Source organism: Pantherophis guttatus, chromosome 10 (assembly GCF_059756535.1).
Source record: "Pantherophis guttatus breed Tessera chromosome 10, ASM5975653v1, whole genome shotgun sequence".
Taxonomy (NCBI): Eukaryota; Metazoa; Chordata; class Lepidosauria; order Squamata; family Colubridae; genus Pantherophis; species Pantherophis guttatus.
In genome coordinates, this window is record NC_142072.1 from 18,084,410 (window position 1) to 18,102,731 (window position 18,322).

The 18,322-nt window shown below is 45.3% G+C and overlaps 1 protein-coding gene across 2 annotated transcripts in view; it reads right to left on the bottom strand.

Annotated features, from left to right (window-relative positions):
* MAN1C1 (mannosidase alpha class 1C member 1) overlaps positions 1 to 18,322 on the bottom strand; it is a 204,657-nt gene that overhangs the window by 95,589 nt on the left and 90,746 nt on the right. The window lies entirely within an intron of this gene.

Consider the following 18,322-nt stretch of genomic DNA (forward strand, 5'->3'; position numbering starts at 1 on the left):
GCCAAATGGCTACTATCCCCACCCACATCTGGAGGCTGATATTCCTTCAAGCCTGATGTGCTCCCTGAGACTCAAGAATTTAAGCGCCCTGCTCCAAATGGACAGTGGTCTACCACCTGCTCTTTAGATACTCCCACCTCCAAATTAGCAAATGAGTAAAATTGGCCAACACTGGGTTAAAATTTTCCGGAGATTCTCAATCAACCAGGTCTTGGTTGTCCCAAAGGTGCTTTTTTCTGGGTTTTTTTTTTTTTTTAAATTTGATTTATATGCCGCCCTTCTCTGAAGACTCAGGGCGGCTTACAATGTGCTCAGCAATAGCCTTCATCCTTTTGTATATTTATTTCTTCTTTGAAGATGTTTTGCTTCTCATCCACGAAGCTTCTTCAGCTCCCCACCATCCAGTCAGAGCTGAAGAAGCTTCTTGGATGAGAAGCGAAATGTCTTCAGAGAAAAAGCAGAAAGTCCAGTTGCCTCTTGAATAAAAAAAACACACACACCTTTGGTGTTAAAATAGTTATCCAACATGATCCATGACTTCTTAAGTGACAAAAGAGTTCCTGACAGTTCTTTTCCAACAGCCTAATCTGGATCTCTTGACAATGAACAATTATTCCCCTATTTTTTTTAATTGGGCGCTGTTAACGTCAACTCTTAAGGGGCGGAAGCAGCTCAGAACAGCAGAGAGCTAAAGTACAAAAGAAAAGTGCAGAGACAAGAACATTTGAATAAAGTGCAGCTTTTCTCACATAATTGAAATGCAACGTTCACTGCAAGTCTGCCTTTCTCTGCATCCTTGAACAGGCGAGATAGGAGCTATCACTCCAAAACTGGGAGAGAATCAAATTAGTCAAGAATATAATTTAGTGCAGGAAGGTGCATATTAATTTCTAATAATGGAGTTATAAAAGTGCTATGCTAATTTAATATTACAGAATAACCCACTCATACATGCCAAGTAAAATTTAATTCTCAGATATAAATTATGGAAATTAAACAAATGCAGACCGAATTTTGCATCTAGGATCTCGTTCCTGCTAAGCTTTCTCTGGTTTCGGCAAAGGGATGAAGAAATGGTCCCAAGGTTACTAATGAGGTCATAACAGCTAAAAAATGTCCTTTTTTTTCAAATTGAAGGATCCATAAGTGTCATTTCCAAGGAAATCTTTGGATGTTGAAATCTGATTGGATAATAGATTATAGCCCCAGGTCCAAGAGTGGAATCCAGCAGGTTCTGACAGGTTCTGGAGAACCGGTAGCGGATATTTTGAGTAGTTCGGAGAACCGGCAAATACCACCTCTGGCTGACCGGCCCCAGAGTGGGGTGGGAATGGGGATTTTGCAGTATCCTTTCCCTGGAATGGGAAGGGAATGGGGATTTTGTAATATTCTTCCCCTGGAGTGGGATGGGAATGGAGATTTTGCAGTATCCTTCCTCTGCCATGCCCACCAAGCCACGCCCACAGAACCAGTAGTAAAAAAAAATTGGATTTTACCACTGCCCAGGTCCTACTAAAATATTTTTGTGCCAGTACCAGAATGCAGCTGTGAACAGGAAAATGGTCTCATAGCAGTGAGAATTGTTAGTCAGTGCAGCATTCTTCTTCAGAGATTCGAAATCCTACAAACCATCTTGTAAATGTTCTGCAAATTCTATCAATGCAGTTTTCTGAATTAGAATTCACTTCAAACTCCACCCTTTATATTCATTTTCAGAAAGGCGGAAGAGCCGTGGTGGCGCAGTGGTTAGAATGCAGTATTGGAGGCTCGAATCCCACCAGGCTCAAGGTTGACTCAACCTTCCATCCTTTCGAGGTGGGTAAAATGAGGACCCAGATTGTTGGGGCTAACTCTGTAAACCACTTAGAGAGGGCTGTAAAAGCACTGTGAAACAGTATATAAGTGCTTAGTGTAGACTACAATAGGATGGATCCCCAGGAGCGAGGGGCTACATTCCAGAGGAATGAGAGAAAACTTTGTCCAGATCAGTGGTGAAATCCGAATTTTTTTTACTACCAGTTCTGTGGGCATGGCTTGGTGGACATGGCAAGGGAAAAATACTGCAAAATCCCCATTCCCACCCCACTCCAGGGGAAGGATACTGCAAAATCCCCATTCCCTCCCTACTCTGGGACCAGCCAGAGGTGGTATTTGCCGGTTCTCCAAACTACTCAAAATTTCCGCTACCGGTTCTCCAGAACCTGTCAGAACCCGCTGGATTTCACCCCTGGTCCAGATATTTTGTGGGAGAAAAAGAGGGTGAAGATGGCTCCTTCTTAGTAGTTCCCAGAGTATATATGGGGGATGCAGAGTGTAGGCTGCTTAGTCTGGCATGATTCTTTCTTTGTATAGAAACAACAAAGAACTTTAGCTTGGAAGAATCGCCACATGTCATTCTTGGTTTTTGAGGCTGACAGTGGATCAAAGCATAAAACCAGATGAAAAAACAAGGAAAGTCTGTAATAGAGCCAAAAAAACCTCCATCACACCCCAAGTCCCACAATTACCATTAACTAATCCTATTTGCCTGGGAAGAAGCCAGAGAGAGAAGGAACAGCCCAGCATTTTAACTGTTATCGACTGTTCAATGGATTCACAGGAAAGGAGTGAGTCCTTTTAGAAGGAATTCCGCAGCCTTTCTAAACTTGGATTCCAAGTTATAACAGGATTGCAAAGCTTGTTAGTCGAGCCCCCAACATGATTTAATTGTCTGGAGAGGATAAGCAAGAATTATTCCGTTGTGGTGAGAAAGATAAGTATCGTTGCCACTATTTTATGGTTAATTTTTACTGCTCATGTAACTTTATAATTGCTGGGAGAATTTATCCTGTCAGTATTATTTAGGTGGTACAATTTCTAAAACAAATTCCTGCTGTCATAGAAATGTGGCTTTTAATGTATGAACTGACTTGTTTTGAAAAGTTGATGCATTTATTACCATACACTAAAGTGTCAATGAACTGCACAAGAAATTGACAAGGAGACGATTTTTTTTGGATGCCTGTTGTCATCCTGACTACCAATTACTTTCTGAGGAGTTTTAGAGTTTAGAGAAACATGGCAATGGCCTGTAGACGTTACCAGACAAATAGATTAGTCATTAATCAAAACCAACCAATCACATACAAGGATCACATGACCGTGGGGATGCTGTGATGGTCGTAAGTGCAAGGACTAGTTGTAAGTCATTTTTTTTCAGTGCTATTGTAACGGTGATTAAATGATTATATGTCAGCGATGAAGCACCAACTCTACTTTTTTAGGGGGGTTGAAACATGCTCTTTCTAATGAGAATGATTTAACAGAGTTTACAGAAGGTCTATTTTTGTAAAAGCGGGCTGAACATACCCTATTTTTGCCATTTTTACAAAAACCGTCTACTTTACACTCAATTTGTGAAGTATTGGAAAGAAGTAGGAGAATGAAATTTTATATTTGACAACCTTGTGTTGCTAAGTTATTACGCACAAAGTTTCACATTTCTCATACTAAACTTTACCCTTTTTTCGTGCCGCAGTCATTTTCGGCCAACTTTGCTCCCAATTATCTAGATGGAGATGGCTCATGAGAATGTTTTTATTATTTTGTTTAATAGAGCCCAACAAGTTGTACAAGATGGCCAAGTTTTGTTTCTCCCAACAAAATATTGCCAGAGATACTATGTCTCAAAGTTGCTGAAATCTCAGAGTCATACTGTTGAAGGCTGCAGTATGGGGTCATACAAATGACTATATCTCCGCAAGTATTACATCGGCAAACATAACACTTTACCAATGTTCATTGGGGACGTGTGTGCATGTTCACACCAAATTTCATCAAAATCCATGATGGTCAACCTGGGAGCCCTAGACCACTTGACATGGAATGACCCAGTCGAGAACTACCTATAGTACAGCAGATGATGTCTCTCCTACTCCCATGCTGAGATGTTCACCATCTAAGGCAAGGGTGCCAAACTCGATTTCATTGAGGGCCGCAGCAGGATTGTGTTTGACCTCGGGGGCCCGGGGTGGGCATGGCCAGCTCAACATCACCTCGGGGCTCCTGTGGCGGCCCAAGTGCTCTGCCAGTGAAAATGGACTCCCGAGCTCAGTTTTCAGCTGTGACGGCCTCCTGCAACCCTCTGCCGAGCTCTGTTTTCGCTGGCAGAGGCACCACAGGCTGGTACTTCACAGTTTCCAGGGCAACCCCACAGGCCAGATCGAAGTACCCCGCAGGCTGAATCTGGTCCCCTTGAGTTTGACACCCCTAATCTAAGGCAAACCAAACTTCTGTGTTACCACTTGGGAGTAACACAGCTGAGGCACGGCAATCCGCTCCACTGTGTCAATCAGCTGAGAAGATAAAGGTAAGTAAAGTGCAGGGGCGGGTGGGGGGGCGGTCTGAACTGATCGTTGGAATGAACCGGTTCGCTCCCAGCTGATCGTCGGAGCTACCGGTTCGCCGGAAACGGTCCAAACCGGTAGAATCCTACCCCTGAATGTAACAGGAATTCAAAGACTAATCTGTTATTATTTGATAGCCTACCAATGCCTCCCTCTGTCTCATGATAAGGCCTGCCCTAATGTCGCATGGATCTGTGTTCCTATGCTTATCTAAACTGAGATGCAAGCCACACAGAGACAAAATGGACTCTTGTGTCTACCGTCACAGTATACTCAGAAAAAAACAAAGCAAAAAGAAAAATGGTTAACACCTAAAAGCTGCAGAGAAGACCAACGATGACATCCCAGACCTTAAGTGATAAATGTTGCTGATACCGCCTTAGAACTGAATTCAGCTCTTTTTTTTTTCCCCAGAGCTATATAAAATGTTGCCAAGCTAAAGGGATTTAAAACGCTTTGTCAGAATAATAAGTAGATATGACAGGCACAAGGAACAGGCAGAATAATAAGTCTGTTGTATAATGGCAGGCATTGTGATGACAGGTGTGCTTGAAAAGCTTGGCTAGATAATAAATGTGTTTCTCCCTTGCAATGTGATGGAGGGGGAGGAAGGATCAGAGAATGCTTTCCACTGTTAATATGTTCAGGCTCGCACAGACCCTTAGAGAGCTGTTGGAAAGGAGCAGCGAAAAGCTCAAAGCTGAACTTACCTGGGCAAAGAGAAATGTTTGAGCTGGCAAAGGGACAGATAGAACTGGCATGGAACCAATGAAACAGACCCTTAGGGTTAGCTATAGAAAACTGTACCCCAGGGGTGAAATCCAGCAGGTTCTGACAGGTTCTGGAGAACCGGTAACATAATTTTTGTGTAGTTCGGAGAACCAGCAAATACCACCTCTGGCTGGCCCCAGAGTGGGGTTAGAATGGAGATTTTGCAATATCCTTCCCCCAGGAGTGGGGAAGGAATTGGGATTTTGCAGTATCCTTCCCCTGGAGTGGGGTGGGAATGGAGATTTTGCAGTATCCTTCCCCCAGGAGTGGGGCGGGAATGGGGATTTTGCAGTATCCTTCCCCCAGGAGTGGGGTGGGAATGGGGATTTTGCAGTATCCTTCCCCTGCCATGCCCACCAAGCCAAGACAAGCCACGCCCACCGAGCCAAGCCCACAGAACTGGTAGTAAAAAAAACTGAATTTCATCACTGCTGCGCCCCCTTCCCAAATCTCCAGGGTCTCATCTGTCATGTCAGAATGGCACAGTCCTGGGAATGAAGCAAGGATGGATGTGTGGTTGGAATGTAATCTGGATTCCCAGGAAGGAGAGGCTGCATTCCAGAGGAATTCAAAAAGACAGCAAAGTTTAGATTTGCAGTGAGTTAAGAAGGCTCCTTTTTAGCAATTCTCAGAGTATATCTTTAATAAAGACATGCATTCAATTTCACAGCTACTATGATTGTCGGCAGAGCAGGGACAAAAGCAGCCAGGGAAATGACAGGTTCCCTGTCAGTTAATAGGAGTGTTGATTTACTACTTGCCTATCAGGTACTTAGGAGCTGAGGGTGGGCCGGCACAAGGAAACAACAATTAACAACTTAATAGCCAGACATTAACATCCTAATTAACAACCTATAGTTACACGCAACCAGGAATCATATAAGTACAATGCGTAGAACACAGAGGTGAAATCTACTTACCTTCCCTACTGGTTCGGAAGTGTGTGCGTGCCATTTTTACATCTGATTTTAGACCCTTTGCGCATGCGCTGCTACTGGTTCGCCGAACCACGCACCACCAGTTTGCCAGAACCAGAGCGAACCGGTAGCATTTCACCCCTGGTGGTAGAACATCCTAGTGCAGGGGTCTCCAACCTTGGTAACTTTAAGACTTGTGGACATCAACTCCCAGAATTCCTCAGCCAGCTGGCTAAGGAATTCTGGGAGTTGAAGTCCACAAGTCTTAACGCTTCCAAGGTTGGAGACCCCTGCCCTAGTGCACATATTCTGGAGAGAGACAAGATTGGCTCCAGCACAAGCCCCAAAGCTTAGAAGAATAAACCTTTGGTCCAGAGGACCAACTGAGATTGGATCCTATATCTTTAACGATGCAAGGAATTGCTTTAGTTTGGCAGGATTTCTGTCTATAGGTGAGGAGCAATAAAAGGAATTCTTTGAAAGAACTTCAGGATGTCTTTCTTGGTTTTTGGAGTCTGACAGGATGTTTTAAATCAGCCCCTGAATGAAGTGCAAGGGATCCATCGTTAAAAAAAAAAAAGCTCCCTCTCTATTGTCAGAAGAGCAAATAATCTATTTCTCCAAACACCCAATAACGTCTACCCAAGTGCTTTCAAGGGGCTTCTTTGCTGGTCTAGCAGCTTTCTCTTACCCTGATGGTTCCACACGGAGTCATTGCCGTTTATGTTCTCTCTCAAATTGCATTTTTTGAGCCCCCCCCAGGCTGGTGGCCAAATACTATCACAATGGAGCTCAACACGTCAGACAGAGAAGCCTCTTAGCTATCTAAGCAATGAATGAGCCTTGGTAGTACAGTGGTCTAAGGCACCCTGTTATTAAGCTGGTTATTAAGACCAGCTGCCTGCAATTACTGCAGGTTCAAATCTCACCAGGCTCAAGGTTGACTCAGCCTTCCATCCTTTCTAAGGTAGGTAAATTGAGGACCCAGTTTGTGGGGGCAATAAGCTGACTTTGTATAAATATACAAAAGGATGAAGGCTATTGCTTAGCACATTGTAAGCCGCCCTGAGTCTCCGGAGAAGGGCGGCATATAAATCAAATTAAAAATAAAAATAAAAATGAATGAGCTGGAAGGGACCTTGGGAGGTCTTCTAGTCCAGCCTCCTGGCTCAAGCAGGAAAACCTATATCATTTCAGATACGTGACTGTCTAGACCAGGGGTGTCAAACTCAAAGCCCGGGGGCCAGATCCAGCCTGCAGGGAGCTTAGATCCGGCCCACAGGGCCATCCTGGAAAGAGTGAAGGATCGGCCCATGGTGCCTCTGTCCACGAAAACAGGCTCCCAAGCTCCGTTTTCTGCTGGGACGGCCTCCTGCAACCCTCTGCCAGTGAAAACGGAGCTCGGGAGGTCCTCTGCTCAGTTTCAGCTCCTCCTGGAAGGTTAACACACAATAATGGTTGAAAAGCAATATAGGAAGCGAAACATAGAAACACCTAAACACAGGACTAAAACCAAACAACAAACAAGACTAACCGAGAGTTAAGCTCACTCTCCAATTGATATTAACTAATATCATCCTAGCCAAACATTTCAATGCAATCAGGTTCTTTTTACTAACTACAAAACAATTGGTCTGTTTTTATCAAAACTGTAAAGAGTTATAAAGCCTAGTAAATATCTAGTTAATCTAATTAGACGATCTTATCACCCTTCTCCTAAGTTTAACCTTTTTTTGAGCCAAACAAAACGTCTGTCCCAACTTCTATTATATACTGAATCTTTCTTGTCTTTTAAGATATACATTAGCCTGTCCATCTCAGCACATCGAAGAATCTTGTTTATTATTAGATGGTCAGGGGGCGTATCTGCATCTTTCCACAGCTGAGCAAATGCCATTCTCGCCGCTGTTGAGACATGGACAAATATATACCAATCCTTCTTATCGATGTTGTCCGGTCTTATTCCGAGTAAGTAGGATGCACCTGCACCTTTTTTTAAAGCTATTGTGTGCAACGGGGATGGGGAAGAACAGGCATTTAATACCGATGGAAGAAAAATGACTTGCAAACAGGAATCTATTGAGAACTCAAGGATGGGGGTGGAAGTTAAGGCAGGGGTATCAAACTCAAGGCCCGGGGGCTCGATCTGGCCCATGGGTGCTTAGATCTAGCCCGGGAGGCTGCCCTAGAAACAGCAAAGGACTGGCCCACCGTGCCTCTGCCAACGAAAATGGAGCTCGGGAGGGCGGCCCTCCTGAGCTCCGTTTTTGCTGGCAGAGGGTTGCAGGAAGCCATCGCAGCTGAAAACGGAGCTTAGGAGCCCATTTTCGCTGGAGAGCGCTCAGGCCACCACAGGCACCCCAAACATGGGAGACATCAAGCCGGCCACACACCCCTGGCCATGCCCCTCCACCAAGGTCAAACACAACCCTGATAAGACTTTTTTATTTCATCAAGCTGGCCTGGCCTAAACCTTCTCCCCTTTTTAAATGTAAATTTTAATTTGTTTTAAATTATGGGGTATTTTAAATTCAGACAAATTATTTAATTCGTTTTTAATTTATTTTAAATTTTTGTATTTATGTGTTTTATCTTGTGGCTGTTCACCGCCCTGAGTCCTTCGGGAGAAGGGCGGTATAGAAATTTAATAAAATAAATAAATAAAATAAAATGATGCAGCCCTCAATGAAATCGAGTTTGACACCCCTGGGTTAAGGAAAAGTACTAACTGGCAAGAAATCATGGCGAAATCTTTTTCACTCCAGAAGGGTCTGGGCCTTGCTCTCAAGGCCCTCTAAAATCAGCGCCCCCCCATCTTTTGGGCACCAGGGACCGGTTCCACGTAGAGAGGTTTTTCTGTGGACCGGAGGGGGCCTGGTTTCCGTGTGCTGCCTGCATCCCATGGATGGGGCTTCTCATGTTTGTGTGGACCGGTTTATGGCATGCCACGGTGCAGTGTCGGTCTTCAGACTGGGGGGGTTGGGGACCCCTGCTCTAAATCACACCACAAAACAGTGAGCAACAGCTCAAACAGAATACAGGTAGTCCTCAACTTATGACCACAATTGAGCCCAAAATTTCTGTTGCTAAGTGAGACTGTCAGGCTGAAGTCATCGTTTCCTGCCTCATAATTGCCACAAACTTTGAATGGATGGCTTCAGCCAGGTTTACTTCAGATATTTGTTAAGTGAGTTTTGCCCCATTTTAAGACTTTTCTTGCCACATTTGTTAAGTGAATCACTGCAGCTGTTAAGTTAGTAACACAATTGTTAAGTGAACCTGGCTTCCCCATCGATTTTGCTTGTCATGAAAGGGAATCGTATGGCCCTGAGACATCATAAATATGAATCGGTTACCAAGCGCCCAAATTTTGATCACGTGACCAAGGGGATACTGCGCTGGTCATAAGTATGAAAAACAGTCATAAGTCACTTTTTTCAGTGTCACTGTAACTTTCAATGGTCACTAAATGAACTGTTGTAAGTCGAGGACTACTGTAAACTATTTTCTCAAATAGCTCAAGAGAAGCATGGACAACAGTTGCAAGACCCAAAAAGACTGATAGATGCTTTTATGAAAACAGCCATGTGTTGATGAAACACTTGAAGGAAATAAAGTGAGGACTTCTGCCAGGACCCCCATGCTGAATAATGAAAGTCAGAGATGTGGCCAATCAACAAATGTTGGCTGCCAGAAGCAGCCTCATCTCTCAAGAGTGAGAATGGCAACCAACATCTTCTAGTTATTTTGTTGTTTGCATGCACCTTGGAGTAAGTTTTGACTTTTGATGACTGCTTGGACTAGTCCAGGGGTCAGCAACCTGTGGCTCTGGAGCCGCATGTGGCCCTTTTACCCCTATGCTGCGGCTCCCTGTCACTCAAAATATGCGTGACAAATCATCAATGTATGACACCCACCGGAATGCGATTTATTGAGCTTTTCAACCCCTGGTAGGCCAACCATGGATAAATCCAAAAAAAGAAAAGTTTCAGAAAAAAACAGAACATTTAATTCAACTACATATGCTAATTTTGTGGCCGCTCAAGAAATAGTCAGGCATGGGACGGGTTTTGTGGCTCCCGGTGTTTTCTTTTCTTTCTGTGGGAAACGGGTCCATATGGCTCTTTGAGTGTTTAAGGTTGCAGATCCCTGGACTAGTCCCTATGGTTTCCTTGGCTATGTTTTTCAGAAATGGTGCGCCATTGCTTCCTTCCTCCTAGGGCTGAGTGGGTTCTAGTCCTGGGTGACCTTGAACCAGGGTCACCCAGGACTAGAACCCACAGTCTCCTGGTTTTTAGCCTGATACCTTAACCACTACACCAAACTGGCTCTGCAGATAAAATAACCAACTTCAAATGACTGTAGGGTCTATAACTGTGATGGGAAATCTATGGCATGTGTGGTGGAAGTGGCATGCAGAGCCATCTCTCCGGGCACACGAGCTGTCAGCCGTTGCTCTTCTGGCTTCTGGCACACCAGCCAGCTTTAGGTGCGCATGTGCACCTAAAGTTGGTCTTCCGGTTTCTGGTGCACATGTGCACATGAAGACCACCTGGCCGGTGCGCATGCACATGCCGGAAACCAGAAGATCATCTTCCTGGCACACGCATGCGCCAGGTGGCTGCTCTTCTGGTTTCCAGCACACACACACACACACTCCCATTTTGGCACTCAGTGCTGAAATGGTTCACCAACACTGGTCTATAATGATTTCAACAGGAATCCAGGACCCACAAAGGTATTTTTAGAAGCTCGCTATGGTTTTAAGGTGCTGGGTGGCTTATTGGTGAAGAAGAATGTCTCTAGCTGGTTCGACTGGTTGCGGCCCTGTCCCTTAATTGCTATGGCTGCTTCCTATTAGGATAAAGTAGTCAATGGGCTACCACGCAATGGTGAAATCCAAATTTTTTTACTACTGGTTCTGTAAGTGTGGCTTGGTGGGTGTGGCAGGGGAAGGATACTGCAAAATCTCCATTCCCTCCCAACTCTGGGGCCAGCCAGAGGTGGTATTTGCCGGTTCTCTGAACTACTCAAAATTTCCACTACCGGTTAAAATTTCCACTACCGGTTCTCTGAACTGCTCAAAATTTCCACTACCAGTTTGCAGAACCTGTCAGAACTTGCTGGATTTCACCCCTGCTACCACGGGAAGATCAAGGCATTGGGGGAAGGCAAGGAAGCAGATGCCTTTAGTAGGATTCCCTCAAAGAGACAAGTGCCTAAATTTGTACAGGTTCCAAGATGCTCTAGGGAAGGTTGTTTTCTGTTGATGGGGGGGTGGGGGAAAGGGAGAGGAATTTAACTGCCAACGATGGGATGTGGGACTATTACTTCTTTCTGCTCTATTAATGAGCTAGTGCTGAAGGCTGAATTTGGGTGCCAAGAAAAAAGCAATCTGAAAAAAAAAATTGCAAAGGGTTGTTTGCCAGGGAACATTTGGCTGGGCATCTGCAGCAAGAGCCTCAAGTTGTCCAAAAGCAATAGTTCACATCAACAGTGAAGAAGAGGACGTGCATCAGCAAATCTATCTCAGACATTCAAAATGTAATAACTGGAGTAAAGTATCTATTTGATCCTCCATCCATCATCTATTCATGCATCTACCTATGTCCATCCATCCATCCATCTGTCCACCTATCTATCTTTCCATGGCATCCATGGACCAGGGTATTTACGAGACTGCCTTCTGCTACCAATAGCCTCTCACTGACCAGTACGCTCCCATAGAGAGGGGCTTCTCAGGGTGCTGTCGGCCAAACAGTGTCGACTGGCGGCCCCCAGGGGGAGAGCCTTCTCTGTGGGGGCACCTGCCATCTAGAATGAGCTCCCCCCGGGGATACGGAGGATCCCGGATTTGCGCACTTTCCGCCGTGCCCTCAAAACATTCTTATTCCAGCAGGCTGGTCTGGCCTAATCTCCCTTTTAATTGCTTTTAAATTTGTTTTTATAAATTGGGGTGTTTTAAATCTGTTTTGGGCCAAAGTATTTAATAATTTTAATGGACTTTTAATGTTTGTATTATCTGTATTTTATCTTGGCTGTTCACCTCCCTGAGTCCTCCGGGAGTAGGGCGGTATATAAATTTGATCTATCTATCTATCTATCTATCTATCTATCTATCTATCTATCTATCTATCCATATAACATGAATGCATGGACCCATCCATCTAAGAGCCTTTGCCACTTTGGTAGCAAAGTGGCAAAGAATACAGTAGAATACAGTATGGCAGGCTAATTTTGCCGACTGCCAGCAGTTCGATTCTCACTGGCTCAAGCTTATCTCAGCCTTCCATCCTTCCAAGGTCGGTAAAATGAGGAGCCAGATTGTTGGGGGCAATATGCTGATTCTGTAAACTGCTTAGAGAGGGCTGTAAAAGCACTATGAAGCGGTATATAAGTCCAAGTACTATTGCTATCCATCCACCCATCTACCCATTATTCCTCCCTCCCTCTCTTTCTCATACAAAGATCCAGGAATCAAAATACTGAATAACCATCATAATATAACCTCTACATGATATTGGAATCAATGGGGACAGACATGACATTAAGGAAGACAAACACAAGCAAGAGGTTCTGTGCTGAACAATTTAGGGTAGAATTTTTCAAATTTGACAACTTTAAAATCTGCAGACCTCAACTCCCAAAATTCCCAAATCAGCATTCTCAAGTCTAGACATCTTATAGGGGTTCTGACCTAGACTTCCTGAGTCAGTAAAACACACGAGTAGTCCCAAAAACCTGTTTTATTTTAACAGCTGTGAATTATGTTCATTCACAGATGAGTCCCAAATAGTTGTAAAGAGCCCTTCGGGATAAGGCTGATAATCACCCACCTTTATCTCCCTTGACACGCTGCCAAAGACCTAATTGGCAAAGCCACACGGAGTCCAGAATCAAACAGAGCTTCAGACTTTAAACGGCACAGAATTAACAACGTTGCTTCCTGCAAAGGCCCATGTGGCTTTGCTCCACTTTTAAGTCTTACGGGAGGGGCCAATCATCTCCAAGCCCTACTCCTGAGTCGTCCCTTTTGTTTTAACTGTTCTTGCCTTCTGGCAGCTCTGCGCATGCGCACACTGGGAACAGGCTCCCCCTGTTCCTCTGCCTCGCTGAGGTCCGACTCTGGAGACTCCGGAGGCAGCACATACCTCCCAAATGGCCCTTTCTCTGCCTCGACGCAGAGCCCTCGTCCGAGCCTTCCCCAGACTCCAGGACTGGCCCATGGTCCTCCCCAGCCTCCTCACTGTCCGTCTCTGCTGCCAGCTCCGTAGGCTGCTGGCGGACCACAACAACAGGTGGCAAGTTGAAAAACACTGGTTTAGGGCACACTTTTGGTGAGAATTCAGTTGTTGTATTTGTTTGTTCCCTTATAATCCAAAAAAAAAGAACAACAGAGTTCAACACAATCTGCTTGGATAGCCCTGTGGTATTATTAATGTTCAAATCTGAGTTTCCCAATCTCCAAAGGAAGTATAAAATAGAAAAAGGTCCAATAAAAAGGGGAACACAAAACATTGCTAAAACAAATGACAAAAACCGCCAACAGTGCATGAGTATGGATATCAGATGGAGTATGAATTGTCCCATGACCACAACAACAGCCACAAAGAAAGTTCCATTTATGTTATTTGTCAAATGTGGGCCCCACCCATCTTGGTCTCTTCCCACCTTATCTAATGTCAGAATCTGAAGCGAACAGCAAAAAGAGCATTTAAACCAGAGGTCCTCAAACTTGGCAGCTTTAAGACTTGTGGACTTCAACTCCCAGAATTCTGGGAGTTGAAGTCCACAAGTCTTAAAGCTGCCAAGTTTGAAGACCTCTGATTTAAACTATCAGTTCAGCAGGTACGATGGACTCATGCCAGGAAATGTAGGAGCTCAAAAAAGTGTTAGTATCAGAATGATGCAGCTCTCAAGAGATTTCAGGATTAAAAATGGCATTCTGAAACACGTCTTACAATATATTTGCATAGGATTGGTTCCAAAAAAAAAACCCCAAACCCCCAACTGACTTCTGAACCATCTCATCTAACTGATGTTTGCAAAGGGATTGCAACGCTCCTGGCTCTATTTACTAAGCCATGCAGAAATGAATGTCTTCTGCATACAAACGGAGAGCTATCCACAATTATCTGCATTGTTTTTTCCAATGGGTTTTGTATTAAAAAAAAAAAAAAAAAAAGACCCCGTCACACTGCATATCCTAGAGGTCAAAAGAGACTTTCCTGGTAACAAACTCCAGGATCATCTTAATAAAACAAGAAAAGAAAAGAAAAAAGAAGATGACCAGCCAAGTCTTCCAAAGAACCCATTAAGATCATATAGGCAGCAATTCAGTGGTGAAATCAATTTTTTTTTTACTACGGTTCTGTGGGCGTGGCTTGGTGGATGTGGTGTGGCTTGGTGGGTGTGGCAGGGAAAGGATGCTGCAAAATCCCCATTCCCTCCCCACTCCAGGGGGAAGGATACTGCAAAATCTCCATTCCCTCCCCACTCCAGGGGGAAGGATATTGAAAAATCCCCATTCCCTCCCCACTCCAGGGGGAAGCATATTGCAAAATCTCCATTCCCACCCCACTCTGAGGCTAGTCAGAGGTGGTATCTGCCGGTTCTCTGAACTACTCAAAATTTCTGCTGCTGGTTCTCCAAACTGCTCAAAATTTCTGCTACCGGTTCTCCAGAACCTGATGGATTTCACCCCTGCAGCAATTTCAAATGCTGCTCAAAAGCTCTCACAAAATGAGCTGCAGACAATGCTATCCCCAGACACCGGATTATCCATCATGACAATTCAGGCAACACAAGATGCATTGCCCTCATCGCACAAATACAAGTTGCTTTGTTGTCCCCTACCTGTCACAAAAGAGCCACCACAGGTCTGATGCTGGCCCAATCATTTTCTGATGGGTTAATTCAGAAAGGATGCTACAGGTTGAATTAGAACAACTAAGCTTCGAGGCAACTAATTGTCATATCAGCTGATAAACTTACAAGACTGTCTATCCAGCTTTAATTAGACGTAACAGGCAGGCATCCAGCTACATATGGTGGCCCAGCAACGCTGTTAGCAATCATCGGGTTTGCCATACGGAAACGGTCCAAAACCCTGCTTAAATAACTGTGTCCAGATTGGCACAACTGTGATGTTTTCAGTCTTGCCTGTTTAGATCAGGCATAATACTGAATGTTTAAATTAAAAACTGGCAAGGTAGGCGCTACGCTGACAAAGGAACAGAAGCGAGGTTTTATTGAGGGAGGAAGCTTGCTAGCTCTAAGCAGGGTTAAGAATTTGAGCTACCCAAAACACGGCAGCCTGCTAAGGGGAAATTACGCAAACCAGCTGGCACCGAGAGCAAAAGCCTTGAATGTTGAGCCATGTCGTCAGTATTTCGCAAAAGTCACCTCCCACCTTCCGTAACCAGCAGCTCTGTTCTGGAGAAATAACACTTCTGAGCTTAAGTTTTTCCCATCAGTAGCCTCTTTTAAATCTGGCAAATTGCATCTGAACTGAGAGGGCCTTTAAAAGCTTTATGTAATGTGGCTGGGGGCTTAGTAGTTGGGCGGGTGGGAGTGGGGAGTAAAACCACCCACTGACTCCAATCTCTGAAACTCATCTATTCTAGCTTTTCTCCTGTTGCAGACTGGTTAGAAACCTGACTGTAAGAGCGGCACTTAAATCAGTTTCATTCAAAGCTGTTTAGAGTCGAGCACGGCAGTGCCATTTGATTTTTTTTATGAATTTGTGGCCTCTCAGTTTGATGTGGGTTTTTTTTATTACCTGTTGTTTTGAAATTGTAGAGGTGGAATGAGCAGCAGCCTATCAAGGTATAAATCAAATGGCTGAGATGTGATCTCTTTGCTACTGTGTTTCCCCGAAAATAAGACCCTGTCTTACATTTTTTTGAACCCTGAAATAAGTGCTTGGCCTTCTTGCCATGCGCTCAAAAGCCCGATTGGGCTTATTATCAGGGGATGTCTTATTTTGGGGGGCGAAAACAGGGTACCTACTCTCAAGTGCCCAAACTAGCCTTCAGCTCCCTGAGATTCTCAGTCCTTTAAAGCAGGGGTCTCCAACCTTGGCAACTTTAAGCCTGGCGGACTTTAAGCTTGGCAACTTTAGGCCCAGCGGACAGCAAAGCTGGCTGGGGAATTCTGGGAGTTGAAGTCCTCCAGGCTTAAAGTTGCCAAGATTGGAGACCCCTGCTTTAAACTATTGAAATGGCAGAAGAGGAAGTAAGGATTCCAGTAGGCATTTCTCAGCATGGCATAGCACAGGCATCCATGTTACACAGCTCACCTGCCATTATAGAAAATGTGAGCCCTGGTCCCCGTTTCTCCATCCACAGGTTTTTTGAACTAGGCAATTTTAAGATAGACTTCGGTTCTGGGAGTTGAAGTCTGCACAGCCTAAGGTTGTCAAGCTTGAAAAACATATGCTGTGTATTTTTGTGTGTGTGCATGTGTCTTCCAGATTCGGGGTATCAATGAGTAGAACAATCGGTTAATATTAGATTTCAAATGAGGGTTACTCTTATGGCCATCTTTATCACTAATTTTAGTGGCAAATGCTTTGCAACTATACAAAAGCTTAGTAAGGAAGGTTCCCCTTCTTTGCTGGTAGTTGAGTCATGGCAACTCAACTCTTGTTGAGTTGAAGCATTTTTCTGCTTATTCAGGTAGCTTCTTCAATCTGAGCATATTGGTTAGGGGGACTCTATATATGTCCTCCAGGGAGGTTTCATTTTTCATCTAATCTCCCTGGGGGACCTCTATGGGGTCCCCCTAACCAACTTGCTCACAGCGAAGAAGTTACTTGGCTAAGCAGCAAAATGTTTCAAACCAAGAAGAAAAGAAGTTCAGTTGCCTTGATTCAATTTCCAGACAATGATGACCATGAATCTTCATTGACACAACTCCCATCTTTCTGCTATAGTTTTCCTCTACAGTGGTACCTCGATACTCATCGTAATTGGTTCCGGGACAATGAGTACCGGGACAAAATTTTCTCATCATAAAGGGTTGCGTATCAAATTCAATGAGTTTCAAAGCAATTGAGGGTACCACTGTATTCTTATTCTCCTCCTGTCATATATAGTTTATGTCCCTTCCAATGACCTAGGTCTGTGATGGCTAACCTTTTCAGGCCGAGTGCTGAAATGGGAGCATACGCGATCCTTTTTGGCATCAAGTGCCGAAGTGCACATGTGCGCCAGAAACCAGAAAAGCAAATGATCTTCTGATTTCTCTCCGGTGCACTTGCGCCGGCTCCGCCTGGCCTTTTGAGGATCCTCACACCTCCCTGCCTGCCCCCCATTGGGGTGGTGGGACATCCACACCAACGACCCAGTTCCACAGCCCTGGACAGGGAGAGAAAGTTGGGCTGCCTCCCTCCGCTGGAAAGCCAGAGCTCCTTCTCGGCCTCAGAGGTAAGGGGCGTCAGCGTTCCCGGGGCTCGGGTTGTGGGGCCAGCAGGTGGGAGAGCTTTGTCCCAACTCTGGCTGGGATGAAGCACCCCCCAAGCCTGTCACCGAAAAGAAGCCAGCACAGCCCCTCCCCTTCCCAATCACTTCCTAACTGGCACACCTCTTACCCCTCGGCAGCATCTCAATGCTGCGCTCTCCTCCAGCCCTCCTGGGGCAGCTTCTCTCCCTGATAGCTTTTCCTGCTTCAGCATCCTGGCTGGGAATGGCAGCGCAAGAACCGCCTCCGCCCCATCGCAGTAGCAGGATCAGCGGGCGGGGTGGCTGGCCACCCAGCCAGCAAACCCTTCCCCGTGTGCCTGAGCTGGCCAGGTGCTCCGGACCGTGGACACACAGCAGTGCCATGGGCTGGAGGGCTTGGGCGGCGCAAGAAGCCCACTCAGGCGGGGAAGGAGGGAAGTCCCAGCCTGCCTGTCCTGGCTGGCAGCTCTGCTCCCCTTGCTCTTGCTCCCCTTGTTGGTTCCTGGTCGTCCATGCGCACTGGCCAGCTGGTCTTTACATGTGCATGTGCACCAGAAACCAGACGACCAGGTTTCCTGGCACACGCATGTGCCGGAACCCGGAAGAGCAATGGGCAATGGCTCCGTGTGCGCAGAGAGATAGCTCTGCGGGCCACTTCCAGCATGCGTGCCATAGGTTCGCCATAACGGACTTAGGTTGTTTTTGAGAACCTATGTTTCCTTCTGCCACCCCAGAAGCCTTGAGGACAGAGATTGTGATGGTACCATTCAGCTCAGGGGTGAAATTCACTTACCTTCGCTACCGG